Raw genomic sequence first — 20285 nt, 5'->3', positions numbered from 1 at the left:
TCCTAAATGACAGGGGAGAAAAAACTCTGTAAGGGATGTTATTGAGACAACTGGAGAAACTGGAATACGAAATTTGAATATCAAATATTGTATCAATGTTAAGTGTGTAGAATTTGTTAATACTGTGGGTATTTAAGAGAATGGTGTTCTTAGGGGAAAGATGCATGGTGTCTGTGAAGGACTCCAGATGGTTCAGAAAAAATACATGGGCTGGCGGGAATTCCCAGGTAGCCCAGTGGTTAGGACTAGGTGCTTTCATTGCCGTGGCCTGGGTTCAATCCCTGGTTGGGGAACTAAGATCCCGCAAGCTGCTCAGCACGGCCAAAAAACACCAAAAACATGGGATGGGGAGAAAGAAGGGATGGAGGGAAGGAGGGATAAAGCAAATGTGACAGAAAGTTAACAAGTGGTGAACAGGGATGAAAAAGTATATGAGAGTTCTTTGTACTAATATTCCAACTCTTCTGTAAGTTCGTATTTATTTCAAAATTTAAAAGTTTAAGCAGAGGGACTTCCCTGGTGGCGCAGTGGATAAGACTCCGCGCTCCCAATGCAGGGGACCTGGGTTCAATCCCTGGTCAGGGAACTAGATCCCACATGCATGCCACAACTAAGAGTTCATGTGCCGCTACTAAGGAGCCCACGTGCTGCAATTAAGGAGTTGGTGAGCGGCAACTAAGAAGTCCTCCTGCCGCAACTAAGACCCAGTGCAACCAAATAAATAAATAAATATTTTTTTGAAAGTTTAAAACATGAAAGAGGGGGAAGCTCTTTTTTTTTTTTTTTTTTTTTTTACAGAAAACAGCTAATAAATGTAAAGAAATAACAGAGCCATGAGGAGAATTTTTGTAGAAAGTTCACTCATTTAATTTTTATAACCTCCAATTAAATAAGTGACTAGGCCAACAATCATCAACCACCCGATGACAGGGAAAATGTATCTTTTCAATGAAGAAACCTGATGGACACCACACTAACCAAGTAAACAGCAGAGTAAACAATGGGGCAAACTAACATCTGGTAATCCTCACCACCTTATTGATCATAGAAACAGAAGAACCAGACATTCTGTCCTTCCTGATGTAATACAATGTAAATTACATATCATCATCTATGAAGTATTTTTGCCAAAAATATCTGACCCAAATTTAATCAAACCTCTCTAGATCTAACGTCCAGTTTATAGGAAATTTTTAAAATAGAGAAATAAGTTAAATGACATTTTAATCATTTAATCAGAAAATCCCAAATGTGGAACATTCTTTAAAAAGTCCATGCCAGAGACTTAATGGTAACTGTCTTAAGCATAATAATGGTTATTGTTTTTACACAGTCTTAGCGGAAGGCTAGTTTGCAATACAAATACATAAAGTGTAGAAAAATGGCATTATTTTAAAGAGATCCATCCTGAGGTATTCAGGGGACAAACAGCATGATATCTGCGTTTAATTTCAATTGGTTGTTGAGGGGAGAGGTATACTGAGAAATAAAGCAAAATGGTTAAATGTTAGTAACAGATAAATCTAAATGAAAGGCAACAGGTGTTCACTGTGTTACTCTTTCAACTTTTCTGGATATTTGCAGTTTCTCCTAACATAAAAAGATAGGGAAAAAGTTACCAGATTATCCCACATACAAATAAAGGGAATTTGCTCCTTAAAAGTATCTTACTAAGTGGGACAATAAATAGAGCAAGTGCCTATAACAAAGTCAGCCTTCAAGCACAGTTAGGCATTTGTCAACCCACCCAAGGATCTGTTCAAAACCGTTAAGGCATAGTGGCCGGTACTACACAAAGTAATAGAAGGCAGTCACACAGACCTTAGGTTAACCGGAGAGACAGCTGTAGATAAATACATACTCACTGAAGACCTCATTAATGGGAAGAGATTTAGTTGGATGTTGAGGAATGGACAAGATATGCATAGTCTGAAAGAGGTCACCAGTAAGGGCCAAGAAGCAGAATAATAAACCAGGTCTGTGTGAAATATGGATCCCAGCAGAGTCATGAAGAGAATTTTTGTAGAAAAAGCAATCATTCCTCCATTTTTATAATGCTTAGGCTTCACGAATACAAAAAATATATAAGGCTCTGAAGCATCTGCCTTCAAAGAGCTGACAAAGTAATGGAAAAGATACTGCTTCAATCAAAATACATTAAATAGAGATATACACAAAATTCTTTAATAACACAGGGAAAGGAGTAATTAGTTTACCAGCGGAATGAGATTATCAGTAAGTTTTCAATAAAGATATTTCAGTTAGTTTTTAAACAGTGAAAATGGGGAAGGTAGGAATGGGCAAGATGGATGAAGGGGGGCCAAAAGGTACAAACTTCCAATTCTAAAATAAATAAGTTATAAGGATGTAACATGACATCTTGACTACAGTTAATAACACTATACTGCGTATTTAAAAGTTTCTGAGTAGATCTTAAAAGTTCTCATCACAAGAAAACAAAATTGTAATTATGTATGGTGATGGACTTATTGTGATGATCATTTTGCAATATACACTAATAGCTAATCATTATGTTGTACACCTGAAACTAATACCTCAATTTAAAAAAAAGTGACCTCATCAATTAAAGTCACAAAGAAAAATGCCAAAAATTACTGAATGCTTACTGTGTACTAGACACTTTTTTACCTTTGAAATAAGTACTATAATTAACATTTTCATATATAAGAAAACTGAAGTTCAGAGAGTGTAAATGACCAAATGTAGAAAAGCTAGTTAGTGGTGAGCCTGGCATTCAAACCTAGGTTTGTCTACTGCTAAAACCGTGGCCTTTACAATACTACCCAGCTCTGGGAATTTACAAGCACTCAAGTTATGAACATAAGGTACAATACAAACGTTATAAAGTCAGTCACTACCAGAAAATACTAAAATGTTCTAGGGCCAGAAAGGATGAGTAATGTACAGATTTTCCAATACTATACATATTTAAGAGTCTCAGAAAAACTTCCACTGTTCCAAAAGAAAAAGTTTCAGCACAAGCAAAAGTTTCAACACAAATAAAATCCTGGAATAATGTTTGGCAGAAAACTAGGACAATCTGGAATCTTAAACAACAAATCTGGAATGCTTAAACAACTGGTAAGTTTATGACATTTAATTAAACATACTTTGATAATGAAGATTTCTAATCTGCAGGCTCTAGCTAATTAATACTACTTTATCTAAAAGTCCTTTTTTTTTTTTTGCTAAGCAAGCTCAAAAGGATTACATAAATAGATTCTTAAGTGAAAAGCTTTCACTGATATCTTTGTCAATATATTTGTTACACTTAAAAAGGTTTACTTTACCTTACCTTCTTCTTTCTTATTCTGAAATATGAAACAGTTCGAACTTCAGCAATAATCAAATAGCACGTTTTTCCCAAAGTAGTGTGAAAAATATACGGACTTATTACTTAGCAAAGAGAGCTTTGAATAAGCACCTTAAATGGTTACTAAAAGTATAATTAAAGCCTTAGGTCGGGGTAAAACTGTGATGGCAAAATCCGTCGTTTTAGTATTTTTCACCAACCTAAGAATGCAGGTTAAGCCATCAACTTCAGGGATAAGTATTTATTTTTTTCCTAAAGCACTGTGATGTAAGGCCAACTTTCTATGAAAATTCTTCCCCCATATACACAAAGATAAAAATTTTCCCTAAACTTCAAGAAAAAAGGCCAAATACGGAACTAGACGCCTCAACACAAACTCAAACCGATACAGTATTTTGCCGCCTTCTAGGCAAGGAGACCAATTAAAAAGTGCAAAGGTGTCTTATGGTTATAAAAGACAGGCGTCAAAAGCAATTAAAATTAGGAACAGAAAAATGCCATCAGGGGAGGAATGAACATGTTTCCTTTTAACTAACAGTCTCTAAAAGTTTTGTTTAAACAGATCTACCACTGCATCACGTTCACAGGCAAAAAATGCTGCGTGTTACTGAATCTCCAGAGTGTACTTGAAAGTCAACTCAGTGCTCCCAAGAGGTATTCCTTTTAACATAGGCTTTTTGTTCATACTCGTCTTCCAAAGTTCCCGAACAGTCAACTTCATGTCATCTGTGTGGGAATTACTTCAAAACATTCTTGACAGTCTTTCTACAAATAATCCGTGCTTTTCTGACTTCATTTAAACAGGTCCAATTACGGAATTCCCTATCGACCCGCCTCCCTCTCCTTTCTCCGGAAGGACCACCAACCACTAGGGTTTACAACCAAGTAACCACAGTTTTTTCCTTTCCGTAAAAAAAAAAGAATGCCTTCTAAGAACCTAAATATCTAGTTGCCAGAAGTCTTAAAATCGGAGACGTGCATGGAGTTCTTAAGAGACACTTGCAGGGACCATGATCTAAACCAAACAAAATACAAATGTAGATATTCCAAAGGAGCAGGGGATTTTTGCCTGTCAAGCTGTGAACTTATCCCTGTTAAAATACCGACTTCCAGCCACGATAATTACGAGGCTAAACCTTCCGCCGTTTTACAGGTTTCGCACTAACTAACTTCCCATGACCCCTTCACCCAACCACTCAAAACCACACTCCATTCCACTCTCGGCCCAACCCCTTCCACTCCCGCCCCAAATTCCAGTTTTAACGCGCTTCCCTCCTCCAAACTTCCCAGTTTTCTCCGTGGCCTACCCTACCTACGTCTTCTCGTCGCCACCGGTCCCCAGCCAGGGCCTTAGTCCTACCATGCCCGCCTTTCCCGGTCTGCCTCAGGCCTCTAGCCCCGTCCCCTAAGGCCCTAACCCGCCTCAAAGAGCCCTCGGGAGATCGATCCTCCCAGCTCTTCCAACCCATCCCCAGGCACCCCCCCAGGCCCCCAAAGCACGCAACGGCCGAGCTTGAAAATGGCGGAGAGTGCCGCCGCCTGCTGCAGGCGAGCGGTCCCGTGCAGCCGCCGCACTCACCCTGTGGCGCTGAGCAGAGCTCCTAATGACTAGCGAGCGAAATGTTCGTCTTCACAGTCAGGAATGTCTCTCCTGTCTGGCCTCCTCCCTCCCCTCTCAATCCCACTCCTCCAAAAGAGCAGCCGCCATCTTCCCCTATGAGCCACCGAGCGCACGCCCTGCGTCATCACGCACCGGCGTACGCTTCTACGTCACGCGCGCCGGGGCCGCCGGGCTCCCTAGGGCTCAATCTGCGCCTGTGCATAGGTGAGAGGCGGGGCCTGACCGGAACCCCACGCGGCTTCGCTGAGTGACTCCTTTGTTCCAGCTGAGATGAGGTCGGCGCCGCCGCCGGAGGAGGGACCGGGAGAGGGTGGTGCTGCCGTACTTTTTTCACATTGTGAGCTAACCCTGATGCTCACAGAAGTACCCTGTTTTCGAAAATTTGAATGAGAAATTTTGTTCGGGGGCGGTGCTGCAGTTGCTAACTCTGTTTATTCATCCGTGGAATTGGGGGTCCGGCCTGACAGTATCTTAAGAATTTGAAGGAAAGCGCCGAGCTGAGTCAAGCTCACAGAGTTCGCGCGTTCCCAGCGCCTCTGAGTTATCGCCTTTCCTCACTGAGAGTGGAGACCAAGTTATAAAAACTGAGCCCTAGGGTGCGACCACTTTGGTAAACTGTTTCCAGTACTAAAACTAAGCATACCCTCCCCTTGAGACTCAGCAGTTCCCTTCCAGGAGGACTGAGTGCATGCGTCCACCAAAGGCTTGCACGGGAACGTTCATAGCAGCTTTTTTTGTAATAACCAAACACTGGTAACCCCAATGTCCATCAGCAGTTGTACTGGTAAATAAATTGTGGTGTGGTCATGCAGTGGGCTACTACGTAGCGACAGGAAATTCAGGCATACCTCGGAGGTACTGCGTGTTCAGTTCCAGACCACCGTAATAAAGCCAATATTGGAGTAAAGTGAGTCACGATTTTTTTTTGATTTCTCAGTGCATATAAGTTTATGTTTGCACTGTACTGTAGTCTATTAAGTGTTCAATAGCACTAAGTCTAAAAGAAATACCTTAACTTCAAAATGCTTTATTGCTGAAATATGCTAACCATCATCTGACAATGCAGGGTTGCCACGAACCTTCAATTTGTAGGAAAAAAATGCAGTATCTGTGAAGCGCAATAAAACAAGTTATGCCTGTAGTTACTGATAAATGCAACAAACCGGATGAATATCACAGATACTGTTAAATCAGGCACAAAAGAGGACACGGATGATTCCACTTATATGAAGTTCAGAATACAACTTCAAAACAAGTTGTCTTCTAACTTTAGGAAAGTAATTCGGCAGTATGAATCAAGAATCTTAAAATATTTATTACTTTTGCCTCTAATTCCTCTTCTAAGAATCTATTCTAAGGATAGTCTCAGAAGTGTGAAATATATATATATACAAAACTTCATTTAAGTATTATTGATGATAGGAAAAAAAAAAAAAGGAAGCAACTTAAATGTCCGATAGCAGGGAATGGCTAAATAATGGCAGAGTATCTGTACATTACAGAGTATCTATACAAAGTTTTTATGATGATATCAGAAATGCTTATTATCTGATTTTAGTGGAACATGAATATGAAGAACTGTAAGTATGTGTATGTAATGAGAAATAACCTAAGGAAATAATATGGTGGGATTAAGGATGACTATTTTCTTCAAATACATGTGTTCTGTTTTTGTAATCACTGAGGGGGAAAGGGTGTGTTTTTTTAAAGCAGTAACAGGTTACTGACATGGTATGTTAAATTATTATTAAATGCATCTATTACAGTTTACAAATTCCTGTTGATTAACATCATACGTCATTTAGGAATTCTTTCTCTTTCCATTTTTTTGGACTAGACTTGGAAGTTCACTGGGCATTATTAACAAATATCAGAACCCCACACCTCCCCAGGTGCCAAGAGTTTAATCTTCATTCCTTCAATTCCAGGGAGGCAGGGATTATCATAAACTTGGAAGCAACAAGCAAAGATTTAGGAAAGGAAGGATTTTATTCCAGGGTAGTGTTAAAAAACAAAATTCGACTGAGTAAATTTTGAAGATCTTATTGGCTTTATTCAATGATTCATGAATCAGGCAGCATCCAATCTAACAGACGGAAAGGAGCTCCAAGGAGAGTATAGGCAGAAGGGTGCAGGAGCAAGGAAGTTCTACTAGCAAAAAGTAGATTGGTAACTTTGCTTTAAGGGCTGGGGTTATCAGGCAGGTTCCTTAACTAGAGCTGATTACGAGATTCCTGATTGACTGGTTTAAGATTGCATTTCTGGGAGAGCCGAAACTGTAATTAAGTCTCAGTTTGATGAGGTGGGGCTTAGCATAAGTGACTCCTTTTGGGGGCTGTTGTCTTGTTTTTACCAATTCCCCCCACACACTTTTTTTTTTCTTTTTCTTGGCCATGCCATGTGACTTATAAATATATGTATGTAATGAGAAATAACCTCTTAATTCCCTGACCAGAGATCAAACCCATGTCCCCTGCTTTGGGAGCACAGAGTCTTAACGCCTGGACCTCCTGGACCTCTCTGTGGTGTTTACAGGTCGTTATATTGGGTTCACGTTCTTTAAGTCAGTCATTCTCTTTGTTCCTTTTCTGATGTTCTAGTTTTAGGTAGATCTTTTGCTCGCTGGTTAGTGATTGCAAACATGCATTTGAAGGTTTTGAGAGAATACCAAGCCCCAGGAAGACTACTGTGATTATCATAAGCAGGATAATACCCAATATCTGGCATGTACTTTGGAGCCATGGTCCCCAAGACCCAAATCAATCAGAATCAAATAAGTCAGAGAAAGACCCCATTGAAGGAGTCACTCTCTTAAGACAACTGGCTTGTTCGCTGATCTTATGTAGCTGAGTCTCAGCTTCTTCAGAAGTGTCAATCCAAGTGTAACAAGTGGTGTTAGCCATAGCACAAACATCTCCTTGCTCAGTTAAAAGATAACCAAGGGTTATTCTATTATCAAAAACAACTTCAGCCAGAGAGTCTAGGGATTTTTGTTGGGTAGCTATTGCTTTAGCAGCAGATTTTACAGTACAAGAGTTAAGGAGGGGCTTCCCTGGTGGCGCAGTGGTTGGGAATCTGCCTGCCAATGCAAGGGACACAGGTTCGAGCCCTGGCCCGGGAAGATCCCACATGCCACGGAGCGACTAAGCCCGTGTGCCGCAACTGCTGAGCCTGAGCTCTAGAGCCTACAAGCCACAACTACTGAGCCCACGTGCCACAACTGCTGAAGCCTACGCACCTGGAGCCCGTGCTCTGCAACAAGGAGTGGCCCCCACTCACTGCAACTGGAGAAAACCCCACGCAAAGCAACTAAGACCCAAAAGTAAATAAAATAAATAAAAAACAAAAAAAACCCTCTCAAAAAAAAAAAAAGTTAATGAAAGGTTCCTGATCACAGCCTCATTTGCACTTACTCCTAATCAAGGGAGTAGGGACCTGCCAAAGGAAGTGAATTTTGAGTCATAAGTGCCTCCTGGTAATTCCATTTGGGTCTGTGGCTCAAGACTGAAAAGGTGATGGCCATAGAGCTCAGTAAAATTTAAGCGTCTGTAAACTACACAGGCATTTCTCTTAATCCATTCTGATGATCTCTGTCTTGTAATTGATGTTTTAAGGCCATCCATATTTAAAGTGATTATTGAGACAGTTGGATTAGCATATACCATATTTCTAACTATTTTCTATCCTTTGCTCCTGTTCTCTCTTTTTTTTGTCTTCCACTCTTTTAAACTATTTTTTGCCTCTCTGGTTTTAATCAAAATGTGATTCCATTTTTTCTCTTCTCTTAGCATATCAGTAGTACTTCTTTTTTTTTTTTTTTTAATTTTCTCATTTGTTTATTATCTATCTCCCCATTAGATTATAGGCTCCATGAATATTGGGACTATATGTATATGATCACCAAAGATGAACAAAGATAGTAACATGATAGGTAGCATGATCTTTTTTTTTTTTTTTTAATTATTATTTATTTTATTTATGGCTGTGTTGGGTCTTCGTTTCTCTGCGAGGGCTTTCTCTAGTTGTGGCAAGCAGGGGCCACTCTTCATTGCGGTGCGCGGGCCCCTCACTATCGCGGCCTCTCTTGTTGCGGAGCACGGGCTCCAGACGCGCAGGCTCAGTAGTTGTGGCTCACGGGCCCAGTTGCTCCGCGGCATGTGGGATCTTCCCAGACCAGGGCTCGAACCCGTGTCCCCTGCATTGGCAGGCAGATTCTCAACCACTGCGCCACCAGGGAATCCCCAGTAGTACTTCTTTTAAAATTTTTTAAATGGTTTCCCTAGAATTAACAATATAAATTTACAACTAGGGCTTCCCTGGTGGCGCAGTGGTTGGGAGTCTGCCTGCCAATGCAGGGGACACGGGTACGAGCCCTGGTCTGGGAGGATCCCACGTGCCGTGGAGCAACTGGGCCCCTGAGCCACAATTACTGAGCCTGCGCGTCTGGAGCCTGTGCTCCGCAACGGGAGAGGCCGCGATAGTGAGAGGCCCGCGCACCGCGATGAAGAGCGGCCCCCGCTTGCCGCAACTAGAGAAAGCCCTCGCACAGAAACGAAGACCCAACACAGCCATAAATAAATAAATTAATTAATTAAATTTAAAAATAAATAAATAAATAAATATACAACTAACCTAAATTCACTTTCAAATAACACTGTATTTCTTTCTTTCTTTCTTAATATTTATTTATTTATTTGGCTGTGCTGGGTCTTAGCTGCGGCAGGCGGGATCTTCGTTGCCACGTGCGGGATCTTTGGATCTTTAGTTTCAGCATGCAGGAACACCAGTTGTGTCACGCAGGATCCAGTTCCCTGACTAGGGATTGAACCCAGGCCCCCTGCATTGGGAGCGTGGAGCCTTAGCCAGTGGACCACCAGGGAAGTGCCAACACTGTATTTCTTCATGGTTATGTAGGTATCTTATAACAGAGTTTTCCCAGTTCCTCCCTTCCATCCCTTATAAAATTTCTCTCATACATTTCACTTATCCATAAACTATTATCACCAAATGTATTTTTGCAATTATTAATTTGAACACAGTGAATCGTTTAGATAAATTAAGAATAAGAAAAGTAAAAACTAAAAAATATTTTATTTTGGGACTTTCCTGGCGGTCCAGTGGTTAGGACTCCACACTTCCACTGCAGGGGGCACGGATTCAATCCCTGGTCGGGGAACTAAGATCCCACATAGCCACAAGGCGCTGCCAAAAAAAAAATTTTTTTATTTTACCTTCATTTATACCTTCTCTAACACTCTTCCTTTCTTTATGTAGCCCTAGGTTCCTGACCTACATCATTTTCTTTCTCAGAAGAACTTCCTTTAACATTTCTTGCAAGGCAGGTCTACTGGAGACAAATTCAGTTTCTATTTATCTTAGAGTCTGTATTTCATCATCACTTTTGAAAGAAAAATTTGATAGATACAGAATTCTAGGTTGGTTGGATTTCCCTGGTGGCGCAGTGGTTAAGAACCCGCCTGCCAATGCAGGGGACACGGGTTCGAGCCCTAGTCTGGGAAGATCCCACATGCCACGGAGCAACTAAGCCCATGTGCCACAACTACTGAGCCTGCGCTCTAGAGCCCGCAAGCCACAACTACTGAGCCCATGTGCCACAACTACTGAAGCCCGCACACCTAGAGCCCGTGCTCCTCAACAAGAGAAGCCACTGCAATGAGAAGCCCGCGCACCGCATGAAAAGTAGCTCCCGCTCGCCACAACTAGAGAAAGCCCACGGGCAGCAACGAAAACCCAATGCAGCCAAAAATAAATAAATAAATAAATGTATTAAAAGAATTCTAGGTTGGTGGGGTGTTTTTTTTTCTTTCAACACTTTAAATATTTCACTCCACTCTGCTTGCTTGCATAGTTTCTGAAGAGAAATTCAATATATTTCTTATACTAGTTTCTCTACACGTAAGATTTTTTCCTTCTGCCTTCTTTCAGGGTTTTCTTTTTGTCTTTGATTTTCTTAAGTTTGAATACAATATACAAAGGTGTTGATCACTTGGTGTTTATTCTGCTTGGTGTTCTCTGGGATTCCTGTGGTTTGATGTATGTTAAATAAAAGTTTCCGGCCGTTATCAAGTATTTCTTTTCTTTCTTTCCTTCTTTATTGTTTTATTTCTTTCTTCTTGTATCCCCTTTACACAGTTACCCCTTTTGTAATTGTCCCACAGTTCCTGGATATTCTTTTCTACTTTATTCAGTCTTTTCTCTCTCTCACTCTCTTTTTTTTTTAGTTTGAAAAGTTTCTATTGATACATCTTCAAGCTCACTGATTCTTTCCTCAGTCATATCTAGCCTATTCATGAGTTCATCAAAACATTCTCCATTTCTGTTAGTGTTTTTTATTTCTACCGTTTCCTCTTAGAATTTCCATCTCCTTGCTTACACTGCCCATCATGTTCTTGCATGTTGTTCAATTTTCCGTTGGAGCTCTTAGCATATGAATTACACTCATTTTATTATTTACTTTTAATTTATTTATTTACTTATTTTTGGCTGTGTTGGGTCTTTGTTGCTGCACGTGGGCTTTCTCTAGTTGCAGGGAGCGGGGGCTACTCTTTGTTGTGGTGCGCAGGCTTCTCATTGCGGTGGCTTCTCTTGTTGCAGAGCACAGGCTCTAGGCACGCAGGCTTCAGTAGTTGTGGCTCGCAGGCTCTAGAGCACAGGCTCAGTAGTTGTGGTGCCCGGGCTTAGTTGCCCTGCAGCATGTGGGATCTTCCTGGACCAGGGCTGGAACCTGTGTCCCCTGCATTGGCAGGCAGATTCTCAACCACTGTGTCACCAGGGAAGCCCAAATTACACTTACTTTAAATTTCCAGTCTAATATTCCGGAATCTCTGTCATATTCCAGTCTGCTTCTGATGCTTGCTCTGTCCCTTCAAATTGTGGGGGGAGAAGGTGGTTGCCTTTTAGTATGCCTTATAATTTTTGGTTGAAAGCTGGACATGATTAGTGTATTGGGTAAAAAATGCACCAAACTGAGCTAAATAGGGCTTTAATGTAAGTTTTTTATGTTCTAGGAGTTAAACCATGTTTACTCCTTGCTGCTAGTCATAGGTGTCAGAAGCAATCATTTTCTCTGGGGTGCTTTGTTTTTTGCAGGTTTTTGTTGTTGTTGTTGTTTATTTTGTCTTCCCTGTTCTTTTTGTGATGATGGTTTGCCCCGTGACCTCACCTCTATGATGGATTTAGGAAGAATTGTTGATTTTCAGTTTGTTCAGCTTCTCTTCTTCTTGTGATGACAGGCGTAGTGATCTCTAATCTCCATACATATTGGACCACAAACTGGAAGTCTTTTAATCTTTTATAATTAAAATGAACTAATTTTAGCTTCTTTCCCCTTCATCCCTATTTTTGGAAAACCAAAGAGATGTAATTCAGGGAGTCGTTTTACTTTTTTAAAGCAGGATGTCACAAACTGCTCAGGGATATGTCACGTCCTAGAAATAAAGCTTTCCTTGCTTGTGCTGGCTCAGAAGCTTTAATGCCAGGCCCATTCCCTTTAGGTGAGATTTGTATGTAGGTAATTTGCCTAGGACTTTAAAAGCAAAAAAGTAAAAAAAGAAATTGCTACATTAGAAAAGACTAAACGTGTAGGGTGTGGACTCCTGGTGTATATTCAGGATGATCCAGCCCCTCCAGGTCAGAAAGGGGGGTGACAATTCCAACAGGCAACAATGAGCCTCTCTCTTTATCCCCCCCACCCCCGCCCCCGGCCTGTCTTATCCTGGACTTGCACTGAGCTTTAAACTCAAAGTACATTTTTTTCTCTTTTTTTGCTGCACCGCACGACTTGCGGGACCTTAGTTCCCCGACCAGGGATCAAACCCGGCTCCCCGGCAGTGGAAGCCCAGAGTCCTAACCACTGAACCACCGGGGAATTCCCAAAATGTACTTTTAATATTCAGAAATTGGTCAGTCTTTCTAGTCATCAAGTTGTGCCACTCTCCACACCTGCTGAGCTGGGCCACAAGAAACTTTAAACAGTTCTGACTTCCCGATGATGACTCATACAAGTCAGTGCTTTCCACACGGTCTACAGAGTACAGACATGTGAGAATTATGCAAAGCAACAAGACTAAGGCTTAATTATAAGTTACAGAGAAGACCCAAGGGTTCTGGGAGAAGAATGGTGAGAGGGGAGGAATCTACTGTAGGCAGTAGGAGGGGTCCCGCCTGCTCCGTGGCTGGAGGGGACAGAACAGGACAAGGACCTCTTACAGACAACAGCCTCAAACTACCCACCTTAGGGGAAAACTGCAGAGTACGGGATGGGAATGCTGTTTCTCTGGGCACCCAGTTTGTTCCAGGATCACAGAGGTCAGGCCTACATGTGTGTATCACATTGAAATGGGGCCCATACGAGGTCCAGCCTGGGAGGAAGGTAGACACTGACTACTTCTCCAGGAAGCTATTCAGTCAGGCCAGCGTTCGCCTCTCAGACCCCAAGGGAGTGACTGGATCCCGACCTGGAGGAAAATGATTTGGCTGGCCCAGTGGTTTTGTGTCCCACCCTGGACAGGTGATAAGGGAGCCATAACAGCAAGGTTGCCCGTCCTTGTGCCCACTGCGGAGGCAGGGCTCCTAGGGGTTGAGACCGGGATGGACCTGTCCCTAAAGGCAGCCTTGCTGGCAGTGGTACTGGGCCCTTGGCTGGAAGGATGGCGGCTCTACTGGGGCATGCCCCTGGGAATGTGACTTAAGATAGGGGCAGTAGTGCCTCCAAACGCAGGGCTATTCCTAGTGCTGGGTCCTGGGCTCACCATGGGTGCTCTGACCAGGGGGACCCAGGCATTTAGTCCCAGACTTCCCCCATAGCAGTGTGTTGTAGCCAGCAACCCTCCACCCCTCGCCTTGTCTCTGCTATAGTGCTGAGTGCTCCAAAGGGGCAGCTTAGATCTGGGGTAAAGCCCGTAGGTGCTACTGAAACCCTCAACCTGAAGGGAGCCGGGCTTGTGCTGCCAAACTCCCGGCAGGTGCTGGCCCCCAGTGCCTGGGTGGGGCTGAGGGGCAGAGTCTGCCCAGGTAATTGACCATAGAGCACTCGGGGAAGTCAGCCCTTGGATAGAGAGCTAGGCTTCAAGCACTCTTCTTCCGCCGTCAACCTCCAAAGCTCACACTGTCTGGCCTGCTTCTGGGACACAGCTTGGGAATACGTGAGCCAAGAATGGGCATGGGTGCATGGAACCGGCCGGCACAAAGGTCCTGGAGGGATGGCTTGTGTGCAGAGGACACGCGAGGGCCTGAGGCAGCACAGGTGCAGGTTCACCTCGGGCCCTCTGGCGCTGCCCAGGCCTGGGGTCTGAGGGTTGGAGGTGTTTGCCTTGAGGGTGATGAGCTTATTGGCAGGGCAGCGGCCCCTTCTCCTCTAGCCGGGCCCCAGAGCTGTCGGGGAACTAACTGTACAGGACAGAGTCCCCGGTCCCCACCCAGCAGAGGGGGAACTCTGGAAAACAGGGTTCCTGGTTCAGCAGCTCCTACACAAGGTGGCAGCTTTGGGATCAGCAACTCTGTCCTCCTGCCCTTTCCCTTGGTGCCCATACCACCCACATCCTGCTGCGGGGGGCAGCTGAAGCGGCATCCAGGGCAGGCTGGGGGGGACATATATACCATATATATTTCCCAGTGTCTGTGGGAGGGTAGGAGCCTGACTTTGATGGTTACTAAATAGCACACACAGATGTCCTAATCACAGAGAAAAACCACTGCCAACTTTTAGGAATAACTCAATGTGCTGGACACACCCCATAGATCAACCTCACCTCACACTTAAAACTCTCCTCCTCCTGCCTTTGGGTTCAGAGAAGCTGAGCTCAGACTGAGTTCTGGTCTCTCTTCCTTACTGCGGTAGTCTTGAATAACACCTTCCTTTCCTGTTTAACATTCTTGGGTGCAATTTTTGTTTTGACAGAAGTAAAATGTAAGCCTTACAGCAATATAGATTCTTTTACTCTTTGTTTTTTATGTTATAGTTGCTGTATTACATCAACACGAATTGGACCCCACCCTCTGAGATTCTGGTATAATTTTTTAATTCAGAAGTCATGCATATATTACAAGAATTTAAGAAGAGAAAAAAAATAGACTGTCTCATTTATCCAGATACTACCGCTTCTGTTGCTTTTCCTTTATCCCTGAAGTTCCAACTTCACAAACTCTTGTGTCATTTCACTTCAGCCTGAAGAAATTTCTTTCACATCATTTTATATCTAGTTAATCATCAGATATGATTAACGCTTCTAGTTTTCTTTCACGTTCATCAGCCTTTGTTTTGCCTTCAGTGGTAAGGATATCTTTGCTGCATATAATGTCCTGGGTTGGTAGTTTTTTCTTTCAGTACTTTAAAGATATTATTCTAATCTTTCCTGGCCTCTGTTTTCTGATAAGAAATTACAGGCCTTTGAATTGATATTCTTTTATGTATAATGTGTCACTTTTCTCTGACTGCTTTCAAGATTTTTTCTTCACCTTTGATTCTTAGCAGATTGTGTGTTAGAGTGAAGGTTTTCTGAGCTTCCTAGATCTCTGTTTTACATATTTGTGAAGTTTTTTTTGCCATTTTCCCCTCATATATTTTCTTCTGCACTAACTTCCTTCCTCCAGGAACTCCAGTGGAATGGAAATTATAACTTATTTTCTAAATGAAGTACTGTCGATTTATAGTGTTGCGTCAGTTTCAGGTGTACAGCATAGTGATTCAGGTTTGGGTTTGGTTTTTTTTTTTCAGATTATATTCAATTATAGGCTATTATAAGATATTGGGTATTAATTCCCTATGCTATACAGTAAATCTTTGTTGTTCATCTATTTTACATATAGTAATTTGTATCTGTTAATCCCATTACTCCTAATTAGTTCTCCCCCCTGGCTTTCATAACCAGAAGTTTGTTTTCTATGCCTGTGAGTCTGTTTCTGTTTTGTATATAGATTCATTTGTATTATTTTTTAGATTCCATGTATAAGTGATATCATATAGAATTTGTCTTTGACTTATTTCATTAAGCATAATATTCTCTAGGTCCATCCATGTTGCTGCAAATGGCAATATTCATTCTTTTTTATAGCTTTATATATATTTATGTATGCCATATAAATTTATATGCCATATAAATTTATTTATTTTATTTTTATTTTTGGCCGCGTTGGGTCTTTGTTGCTGCGTGCGGGCTTTCTCTCGTTGCGGAGAGCAGGGGCCACTCTTCATTGCAGTGTGTGGGCCTCTCATTGCGGTGGCTTCTCCCGTTGCACAGCATGGGCTCCAGGCGCACAGGCTTCAGTAGTTGTGGCTCGCAGGCTCTAGAGCACAGGCTCAGTAGTTGTGGCGCCCGGGCTTAGTTGCTCCGCAGCATGTGGGATCTTCCTAGACCAGGGCTCGAACCCCTGTCCCCTGCATTGGCAGGCAGATTCTCAACCACTGTGCCACCAGGGAAGCCCACACCACATCTTCTTAAGCCAATCGTCTGTTGATAAGCACTTAGGTTGCTTCCATGTCTTGGCTGTTGTAAATTGTGCTGCTATGAACATTGAGGTGCATGTATCTGTTTGAATTAGAGTGTTCCATTTTTCTGATATATACCCAGTAGTGGGATTGCTGGATCACATGGTAAATCTATTTTTTAGTTTTATAAGGAACCTCCATACTGTTCTCCATAGTGGCTGTATCAATTTACACTCCCACCAACAGTGTAAGAGGGTTCCCTTTTCTCCACACCCTCTCCAGCATTTATTATTTGTAGACTGTTTGATGACGGCCATTCTGGTGGGTGTATGGTGATACCTCACTGTGGTTTTGATTTGCATTTCTCTAATAATTAGCAATGTTGAGCATCTTTTCATGTGCCTGTTGGCCATCTGTATGTATGTCTTCTTTGGAGAAATGTCTATTTAGGTCTTCTGCCCAATTTTTGATGGGGTTGTTTGTTTTTTTGATATTGAGTTGTATGAGCTGTTTGTATATTTTGGAAATTAATCCCTTATCAGTTGCATCATTTGCAAATATTTTCTCCTATTCTGTAGGGTGTCTTCATTTTGTTTATGGTTTCCTTTGCTGTGCAAAAGCTTTTAAGTTGATTAGGTCCCATTTGTTTATTTTTGCTTTTATTTCTTTTGCCTTGGGAGACTGATCTAAGAAAATATTGCTAATGATTTGTGTCAGAGAATGTTTTGCCTATGTTCTCTTCTAGGAGTTTTATGGTGTCATGCCTTATATATAAGTCTTTAAGCCATTTTGAGTTTATTTTTGTGCATGGTGTGAGGGTGTGTTCTAACTTCATTGGTTTACATGCAGCTGTCCAGCTTTCCCAACACCACTTGCTGAAGAGACTGTCTTCTCAACTGTCCCTTTTCTCATAAGTCAAATAAATACAGTTCTTCCACAACTACTGAAGCCCGCACGCCTAGAGCCCGTGCTCCACAACAAGAGAAGCCACCGCAATGAGAAGCCTGCGCACGGCAATGTAGAGTAGCCCCCCTCGCCGCAACTAGAGAAAGCCCGCACAGCAACAGAGACCCGACGCAGCCAAAAACAAAGTAAAAAATAAATAAATGTATATAAAAAAATACAGTTCTAGATTCTTTTCTTGTATATGATCAATCAAAATGCCATGAGGGGAATGTAAAAGTCTACTCAGAGTTGAGACTTATTTCTAGTAAAGTGATTGTTGTCCCAGAAATAGGGATTGTGAAACAGTTTTGTCCATTTAGAACTCTGTGTGAACATTTTTTTGATAGCGATGGTACTTTTTCCTGGCTTCTTGAGGTATATTTAGCATACAGTACTGCGCATATTTGAAGTTTATGATTTGATCAATTTTGACATACGTACTGCAGTATAATAATGATTATATCTGATCTCTGGCCCTGGTTTCTGGCACAGAACTTCAGAAATCCTTGGAATTTCCTGAGTGGTGGGATTGCCTTTGTTTTGCCCATGAGGTGGCTCACTGTGGGTCCCTAGATAGCTTCAGGCTGGGAGTGTAAGAAAAAAACTTGTGCACTATTAGATGCAGTTGGTATGAGCCAAACTTTGGGCCAAACTGACTTCCGGGGAGGGGAGGGGGCTGGAGATTGAGTTTAGTCACTCGGCCAATGATTTAATTAATCATGCCTCCATAATGAAACCCCAGCAAAACCTCTGGGCACCGTGCTCAGTGGAACATCCAAGTGGTGAGCCCATTGACGTGCTGGAAGGGTGATGGTAGGACTCCACAGGGAGAGGGCACGGGAGCTCTGCCGCCAGAAACCTTGTAGGCCTTACCTATGTGCATCCATCCTAAGAAACTGCCGTTGTAAGTAACGTATAGTGCTTTCTTTAGTTCTATGAATTATTTCCAGGGAATCATTGAACCTGAAGGGTTATGGGAACCCCTAAATACATAGCCAGTCTGTCAGAAGCATGGGTGGCCTAGAGATCCCCAAATTGCATCTGGTGCTTGATGTTAGAACGGTCTTATGGACCTGGTGCTCACTCTGTGTGGTGAGCAACAGAATCACGTGCTGTCCACCCAGCTGGGGGAGACAGAGCACTTGGGCTCAGAAATGTGGGAGTCCCTAGAAGGACCCTGACTTACTGAGACATGTGTTTTGGGAAGAACAAGGATGAAAGGTGGGGAATGAGGATCCTTTGATTCCTGGGTGGCCCAATGTCACTTGTGGTTAGAATGGCCAGTGTGCTACAAGTTAACAGTAGAATTTAGAGATGAAGGACTCAGCTCCTGGGGTTTTGGCTCACTGGATGCATAAGGAATTGTAAGAGAATAAGAAAAAAGCTAAGTATCCAGTCCCTTCATTATTGTCATTTGTAATAGCTAAAATGAAATTAAAATAGAGCGCTGGTTCAGGTCTGGATGCCGGCCAAGCTCAGGTTTCAGCCGGTCTGACCTACAGCCACTGGCCTCAAAGCTTTCCCAAAAGGAAGAATTAGGCTTGGACAACAGACAGTACCTCTGAGACCTCTGGTCATGCAAATGTAGTCCAAGTTGGGGAGATGGCCAAACCAATAACCTCCTGGAACCAGGAGGTAAGAGTGTGAAGGAGTTGTCTCATTGTGTCGATTGGTATCGCCAGCTTCCCGAAGAACCCTTGTTGAAATGGAATGTGAGAGGGACTGATTTGGGGGCTGTGTCTTTGGTTTTGAATACTGCAGAGTGGAAGAGAGTGTTTGGGTTGATACAGGACCCACGTATCACTAAGGAGCCATCACAGATGGCTGTGCGTGATTCAGACACACCACAGGTTATTCCTGAGAAAACAGCTAGCCTGGTGGACTGGATAAAAGCCACTGTAAAAATGTGTTGACCCTGAGAAGGGGGACTATCTGACTCCTCCAATGAATGCCAAGTGGTCCATCTCAGATGAAGGAGCTGATATGCTTTGCATACACGCCATGCTGGAGTGGCTTTATGATAATCAGGATTTGAATGCACAGAATATGCCCCTTATCCAGGGCATTGGCCAGTGCTGTGATTAAAGGGCCCCTTTTGCATGGGCCCACTGTGGAGACTTACTGCTGCAAAATCGAACAATGGCCCCACTGGTCCTCTGGGGGAACTAGGAGGATGCAGGTGAACTTTTGGTACATTGGTGGGCCTGCTCATGCATTACTTCTACCCAGCTATGCAAGGGAGTGTTTGGACGCCAGGCTAATAACCAGTGTTCCCATGAACTCTTATTTGTCCCTACGTTTTGTATCTCCCACGATTTGAGCATTTCTAGGGCTTGTGGTGATAATGATGTCAAATAGCACTAAACTATCTCCTCAGTTCTTATTTGTTTTGGACCAGACGCTAAGGAATAGTCCCAGCAGTGGCAGAGGTTGACGAAGTTGCTCTTCTTCTTGCCTCTAAACTCTCAGAATCTGCCAACTGACCGGAAGCATCTAAACTTTCTATGTGCTTTTTGCACATTCCCAGAATGACTGATGTGAAAAATTCAGAAAATACCAATTGTGGATGAGGCTGGGCAGCAACCAAACCAACCAAATGCTCTTCCACAGCCAGTGTGAGCATCAGGTGTGCACTCCATCTGGAAAGCTCTTGATCAGTATCCACTAAGGGTGAACATAAGCATCCCTGTGTCCTGGATACCAGCAGAAATGCACACATATGTTCCCAGAAGACATTTACAGGAAGGTACTTAGCAGCATGATTCTTAAATTTCCCAAAGGTGTAAACTACCCAAACCCTCGTAACCGTAGAATGTGTAAACCAGTTCCAGCATATTTCAGCAAGCATATGCTATACCTTCATAGGGAAAAATGATCCTTAAAATAGACAGTTATGTGAGTGAATCTCACAAAATGGAGAGCAAGTGAAGCCAGACACA

At 42.7% G+C, this 20285-nt stretch overlaps 1 protein-coding gene across 3 annotated transcripts in view; it reads right to left on the bottom strand.

The window, feature by feature from the left end:
* The window catches only part of WDR33 (WD repeat domain 33), a 100738-nt gene extending 95662 nt beyond the window's left edge, over window positions 1-5076 (bottom strand). For 2 of the 3 annotated variants that reach the window (XM_007182858.2, XM_007182857.2), the window contains exon 1: window positions 4914-5076. The gene's annotated coding sequence lies outside the window, so the exon portion shown is untranslated. The remainder of the gene's footprint in view (window positions 1-4913) is intronic. The other variant, XM_057551899.1, reaches the window with a different exon arrangement.
* Between the last annotated feature and the right edge of the window lie 15209 nt (window positions 5077-20285).

The sequence above is a fragment of the Balaenoptera acutorostrata genome, chromosome 8, assembly GCF_949987535.1.
Source record: "Balaenoptera acutorostrata chromosome 8, mBalAcu1.1, whole genome shotgun sequence".
NCBI classification, from domain to species: Eukaryota; Metazoa; Chordata; class Mammalia; order Artiodactyla; family Balaenopteridae; genus Balaenoptera; species Balaenoptera acutorostrata.
The sequence above is the reverse complement of the archived record's forward strand: the minus strand, read 5'-3'. Positions and strand labels throughout refer to the sequence as shown.